The 7,480-nt window shown below is 38.1% G+C and overlaps 1 long non-coding RNA gene across 1 annotated transcript; it reads left to right on the top strand.

Moving 5' to 3' along the window:
* The first annotated feature begins 973 nt into the window (after positions 1-973).
* On the top strand, positions 974-6,926 carry LOC122702500. The gene is made up of 3 exons (XR_006343265.1): positions 974-1,180; positions 4,088-4,098; positions 6,916-6,926. It is a non-coding gene; the product is annotated as an uncharacterized LOC122702500 (long non-coding RNA).
* Positions 6,927-7,480: the final 554 nt, after the last annotated feature.

Here is a 7,480-nt window from a genome sequence, read left to right as displayed (position 1 = left end):
GAGACAGGACAGAGTTCATCCAATTGAAATGCTGGGGAGATTGAACCTCAACCGAGGAAAATTTCTGTATTAATTGTTCTTGTAGCTGTGCTGACCAGCATACCCTAGTCCCCAAAATAAACAAACCAACAAAATAAAACTTTCAAATCTTTCCAGAAAACCCTTGAAGTTTCTTCAAGTTCTCTCTGAAGAAAATGATTAAATTATCCCAAGTTTAAATGAATAATCTTCATTATTAAGTCCCACTGTCACCTTATAAGTTCTTTATGATGTCAGCATCATCACCATCATCCTGGGTACTCCAGTAAGACATCCAGGCATGTTCTTCAATCTGTCAGTTTCTCTCAGTCTTCTAATCAATCAGCCCAACAGCCATCAGGAACTTCTTATTCGAGTATTTAAATATCTACCCAATTCACCCCCTTCTCTGCATCTCACTGCCATTTCATTCCCCATTACTCAATCACAAAAAACTAACCAAACTGATCACATGGACCACCACCTTGCCTAACTCAGTGAAACTATGAGCCATGCCATGTAAGGCCACCCAAGATGGATGGGTCATGGTGGAGAGTTCTGACAAACATGGTCCATGGAGAAGGAAATGGCAAACCACTTCAAGATTCTGGCCTTGAGAACCCCATGAAGAGTATGAAAAAGTAAAAAGATTCAACACTGAAAGATGAACCCCCCCAACCCCCCAGGTCAATAGGTGTTCAATATGTTACTAGAGAAAAGTAGAGAAATGCTGCAGAAGGAATGAAGAGACTGAGCCAAAGCAGGAACAATGACCAGTTGTGGCTGGTGGTAAAAATAAAGTCTGGTGCTGTAGAGAACAATATTACATAGGAACCTGGAATGATAGGTCCATGAGTCAAGGTAAATTGGAAGTGGTCATACAGCAGATGGCAAGAGCGAACTTGCCATTTTAGGAGTCAGTGAACTAAAGTGGAAATCAGTGAACTAAAACGGACAGGAATGGGCAAATTTAATTCAGATGATCATATCTACTACTGTGGGCAAGAATGCCTTGGAAGAAATGTAGTAGACCTCATAGTCAACAAGAAAGGCTGAAATGTGGTACTTGGATGCACTCTCAAAAACGACAGAATGATCTCTGTTCATTTCCAAGGCAAACCATTCAATATCACAGTAATCCAAGTCTATGCCCCAACCACTTGTTACTTGGATTATTACACTATTATCCTAATTTTCAGTCTACACTGAGAACCAATTTTCTAAATACAGGTGTGATTCATTTTCTGTAATGCAAATCTGGTAATATATTCACATGCTCAAGACCCTTCTCAAGTGACACAGCTGATTGAGTCCAGGTTCTCTTCCCCCCATACTTAATACAATGCCACGTATAAGGTGTGAGCTCAAAAAATAGCTACTGAATGAATGTCTTCTTGAAACATTCTCCACATAGAATTGCATTCCAGTAGAGGGCAGATTTTCATCCAGAAACTTCTCCCAAATGAGTGCAGGCTACTTGAATTTAAATGCTTCCTCTGCTTACTTGGTCTGTTATTCAAATGAGACATGAGAAAGGAAGGAGATGATGACAAAAAACATTAAAATCCGTATATGAATATATTGTAGACAACTGAGGATTTCTCTGTTGCTTTGAAATTTCACAAAACAGATTCAAATCTCCTTTCTGTTCCAGGGTTCTGTCCTGTGTAGTGGAGTGACAAGAGTGTTGGTATCAAGAAAACTGTGTCCTGAATCCCAGAGTCCTGTTCAAATAATTTGTTGTCTGCTTTTAGTATCTTTATCTATAAAATTGGGAAGATAAAGTTCTTTTATTAGGAGAGGCACTGAGGCACAAAAAAGAATTACTCAAATGAGACACATTACAAGTGCACAACCATCAACTTCTCACATAATTCTTGTTATTCTCAATTTCTTGAAATCTATTGATGGACCCTGACAGCTTTGATAGTGACAATTTGCCCTTAGGTATCAAGTTAAGAACATTTTTGTTAAAATTTGCACTTTGTAATTTCTCATTCAGTATATTATTTAGTTCTCTGAAAAAATCCTGCAGTGTCATATATTTTTATTCTCTCCAATTGAAAAGAAGGATTTAAACTTAAAAATTATTATATTTGTTTTACTCATCTTCTATTCTTTAAAAAGGAAATATGGTTAGGAACAAAGTATATGTGGAAAACATTTTTATCCCCAGAAACACATCTGAAAAATAGGACTGAAACACAGCTTACCATGAACAGAAGAAAAAAAAAAAGGTTTTCCTGGTTTTTACAGATGCAGTTACTTCAAATTACCATTGCATTGCAGAAAGTCTTTGTGGGATCAGTGAGTATGTTTAAACAGAGCAGAGAAGTCCCAGTCCAGAGTTAAATGCAAAATGTGCAGTATCTATAATTGGGTGTGCAAGTCATGTCAGCAAAAATGTTTAATCCATAGAGTAGAAAAATCTCCCAAATCAGTTCTCTAAAGTTCAATACTTTTTGTTTTACATTTCAATTGATTGTTCTGACATTAGATCTGCATCCTACGTTGCAGGGCATGTGATGAGGGACTATCAGAATAATCATTACCTTTCCTTGAAAATATGGTTAGTATTCTAAGATCATGCTTTATTTTAGGAATCATGAACCTAAACCAACTGGGGTCAGTAATTCCATTATATAAGTTATTAAAAGAGCAGGACAATGTCCACCCGGGAGCATTATGTTAAAGTTATCTCAGTAATTTCAGCATATATTCCAGCTTATTTCTGAATATCTTTGTTGCTCTATATTTGCAAACACTATGTATATGATATATTTATGCACATGCTTCTTGGTTGGGGATGAGTATTAAACAGTTGAAAGTCAGGGAGCTGAAATCTAGAGTCATTCTGAACTTAATAACTTGTAGTTTTTTCTGTCTTTATTTTTTCTTATTTAAGAAATGTGAGTAACATTAAGCTACCCTCTAAAACTGTTTAAAGCATTAGATATCAGGAAAGAATTTAAAGTGTTTCATAAATTGTAAAATACCATACATATTTAAGGTATTTTTATTATTGTTACAAAGAAAGTGCAGGCATATTTGTTTTATTATGCTTTGACTTTTTGCACTTCACAAGTTTTATAGATCGAAGTTTTGTAGCAAATCTGCAGGGAGCAAGCCTGTGGGTATCATTCTTCCAACAGCTTTTGCTCACTTTTCAATTTGCTCTGTGTCAGATTTTGTTAATTCTTGCCAATATTTCAAACGTTTTAATTATTATTACATTAGTAATGATATTCTATAATCAATGAGTGATCTTTGATGTTACTATTATAATGGTTCTGGTAAGCCATGAACCACACCCATATATAGCAGCAAACAGTTGATAAATATATGTGTTCTGACTACTTTGCCAACTTGGCACATTCCCCCTCTTGCTCACTTTCCTAGGACCTCCCTACTCCCTGGGACATAGCAATATTGAAATTAGACCAATTAATAAGCCTGCAATGGCCTCTAAGTTTTCAAGTGAAAGGAAGACTTGTATGTACCTCTTTTGAAATCAAAAGCTAGAAATAATTAAGCTTAGTGAGGAAGGCATATCAAAATCCTAGAAAGGTCAAAAGTTAAGGCCTCATGTACCAGTTAGCCAAGTTATGAATGCAAAGGGAAAGTCATTGAAGGAAATTAAAAAGTGCTACTCCAGTGAACACATGAATAATAAAGAAGCAAAATAGTCTCATGGCTGATACAGAGAAAGTTTTAATCATCTGGGCAGAAGATCAAACAACCAGCCAGTACATTCCCTTAAGCCAAAACCTAATCCAGAGCAATGGGGTGGGTGTTAAGTTGCTCAGTCATGTCCAACTCTTTGCAACCCCATGGACTGTAGCCCGCCAGGCTCCTCTGTCTATGGGATTCTCCAGGCAAGAATACTGGACTGGGTTGCCATGCCCTCCTCCAGGGGATCTTTCCAACCAAGAAATCAAACCAGCATCTCCGGCCTTACAGATGGATTCTTTACTGCTGAGCCACCAGGAAAGCCCTAATCCAAAGAAAGGCCCTATTCAATTCTATGAAGGGTGAGAGAGGTTAAAAAAAAAAAAAAGAAAAAAGAAAGCTGCAGAAGAAGTCTGAAACATGCAGAAATTAGTTCATGAGTTTTATGGAAAGAAACCATCTCTATTAACATAGAACTGCAAGGTGAATCAGCAGGTGCTGACGTAGAGGCTACAGCAAGCTATCCAGAAGATCTAGCTATGATCATTAATGAAGGTGCTACACTAAACAACAGATTTTCATTGCAATGCAACAGCCTTCTATTGGAAGAAGATGCCACCTAGGACTTTGATAGCTAGAGAGGCAAAGTCAATGCCTCACTTCAAAGCTTTTAGTATTCTTAAAGTTCTTAAAGTACTTAAAACTTAAGTGCTCAGTTGTGTCCAGCTCTTTGTGACCTCATAGACTGTAGCCTGCCAGGCTCCTCTGTCCATGGGATTCTCCAGGCAAGAATACTGGAGTGGATCGCCATTCCCTTCTTCAGGGGATCTTCCCAACCCAGGGATCAAACATGGGTCTCCTGCATTGCAGGCAGATTCTTTACCATCTGAGCCACCAGGGAAGCCCTCAAAGCTTTAAAGGACAGGCTCACTCTTTTGTTAGGGTCCCATGCAGCTAGTGACTTTGTGTTGAAGCCAAAGTTTATTTACCATCCCAAAAAATCCTAGGACACTTAAGAATTATATTCAATTTACTCTTTCTGTACAGAGTACATTCTATCAATGGAGCAACAAAGTCTGGATGACAACACATCTGTTTGCAACATGGTTTACTGAATATTTTAAGCCCACTGTTAACACATACTGCTCAGAAAAAATATATATTCCTCTCAGAATGCTCATTGATAATGCATCTGGTCATCCAAGCACTCTGATAGAGATGTGTGACAAGATTAATATTGTTTCCTTGCCTGCTAATGCAACATCCATTCTGCAGCCCATGGATCAAGAAGTAATTTCAACTATGAAGTCTTATTATTTAAGAAAGACATTATGTAAGGCTATGGCTGTCATAGATAATGATTCCTCTTATGGATCTGGGCAAAGTAAACTGAAAATGTTCTGGAAAGAATTCACCATTCTAAATGCCATGAAGAACATCTTTGATTCATGGGGAGGGGTCAAAATATCAACATTAGCAGGAGTTTGGAAGAAATGCATACCAACTCTCCCAGATGACTTTGAGAGGTTCAAGACTTCAGGGGTGTAAGTAATTGCAGGTATGGTGGAAATAGCAAGAGAACTAGAATTAGAAGTGGATTCTGAAATGTGACAGAACTGCTGCAATCTAATGGTAAAAGCTTAACTGATAAGGTGTAGTTATGGATAAGCAAAGAAAGTGGTTTCTGGAGATGAAATCTATTCCTGGTAAAGATGCTATGAAGACCATTGAGATTACAACAAGAATTTAGAATATTACATAAATTTAGTTGATCAAGCAATAACAGGGTTTGAGAGGATTGAATCCAATTTTGAAAAAAGAAAGGTTCTATTGTGGGTAAAATGTTATGAAACAGCATTGCAAGCACAGAGAAATTGTGAGAGGAAGATTTAATCAATGTGGCAAACTTTTTTGTTGTCTTATTTTAAGAAATTATCCAATCCTCAGTAAGCATCACCTTGGTCAGTCAGGAGCCATCAACACTGATACAAGTTCCTCTATGAGCGAAAATATAAAAGGCATATTGAAGGCTCAGATGGTTAGCACTTTTCAGCAGTAAAGTATTTTCTGATTAAGATATGTATGTTGTTTTTAGACATGATACTATTATACACTTAATAGACTACTATAGTGTAAATATAACTTTTAATGCACTGGGAAACCACAAAATCCATATGACTCACTTTATTTCTATATTAGCTTTACTGCAGTGGTCTGGAATAATCTCTCCAAGGTATGCCTGTAGAGCTAAGACAGAACTAAAGAAAGCTTCTTGGATGAGAAGATAGAGGGGTTCAGGGGAATGAATAAGCTGTTTGCTTATAAAAAATACCTCTGTGTGATGCAGCTATTATAACAAGAGAATTCCAGGGCGGTCTTAACCTCAACCAGACAAGTCCTGACGCTACATCTTGGTACTACCTAGAATCTGTCAGTGTACACCTATGTATATTGTCTATCTTGAAATCCTCTCAATTTTTTTACATTTAAAGTACTTAATCTACAATTGTTTGGCTCTTATATATGGACATCTCTGGTGGCTCAGACAGTAAAGCGTCTGCCTGCAAAACAGGAGACCTGGGTTCGATCCCTGGGTCAGGAAGATTCCCTGGAGAAGGAAATGGCAACCCGCTCCAGTACTCTTGCCTGGAAAATTCCATGGACAGAGGAGCCTGGTGGGCTACAGTCCATGGGGTCGCAAAGAGTCAGACAGGACTGAGCAACTTCACTTTAGTGGTATAAATAGCTAGGGGCAAGCTCAGAAAAAAGAAAAGGGGAGGGCCGTTTTCCTAAAGCTGTCTTCACAGAGTGGAATTTTTCTCGCTTCCCTGGTGGCTTAGCTGGTAAAGAGTATGCCTGCAATGCGGAAGAACTGGGTTTAATCCCTGGGTTGGGAAGATCCCCTGGAGAAGGGAATGGCAACCCACTTTAGTATTCTGGCTTGGAGAATTCCATGGACTGTATAGTTCAGGGGGTCGCAAAGAGGGACATGACTGAGCAACTTTCACTTCACAGTCAAGGAATGATACAAAAGTTGTGTTTTTTTTTTTTTTTTTTGGTTTTTTTTTTTTTTTGGTACCACTTTCCCATCCTAAGCCCATTTAATGACACTTTCGTGAAGCCCAGTCAAAGATTATGAGTCCTTCTCATCATTGTAATTCAGGCAGCCACCTTGAGACTTTAGGAGTTGTCATGTAAGCAGAAACCCATTTCTCACTCTTGTCTTAGGCTGAAGGTGAAAGCTATTCATTAGACAAGAAATACTATCATCATCTCTACCTCTTGAATTATATATATTATAAAATATTTACGTTCAACCTCTGATTGCTAACTCTGCAATGAGAACTTCTTATAATGCTTTTTCACTGTACATCACTGATTTGAGAATTCAAATGACATAGATTTCAGCTATCATTCTTTTTTTTTTTTTTTATTAGTTGGAGGCTAATTACTTCACAACATTTCAGTGGGTTTTGTCATACATTGATATGAATCAGCCACAGAGTTACACGTATTCCCCATCCCGATCCCCCCTCCCACCTCCCTCTCCACCCGATTCCTCTGGGTCTTCCCAGTGCACCAGGCCCGAGCACTTGTCTCATGCATCCCACCTGGGCTGGTGATCTGTTTCACCATAGATAATATACATGCTGTTCTTTCGAAATATCCCACCCTCACCTTCTCCCACAGAGTTCAAAAGTCTGTTCTGTACTTCTGTGTCTCTTTTTCTGTTTTACATATAGGGTTATCGTTACCATCTTTCTAAATTCCATATATATGTGTTAGTATGCTG

Source organism: Cervus elaphus, chromosome 11, assembly GCF_910594005.1.
Source record: "Cervus elaphus chromosome 11, mCerEla1.1, whole genome shotgun sequence".
NCBI lineage: Eukaryota > Metazoa > Chordata > Mammalia > Artiodactyla > Cervidae > Cervus > Cervus elaphus.
The sequence above is the reverse complement of the archived record's forward strand: the minus strand, read 5'-3'. Positions and strand labels throughout refer to the sequence as shown.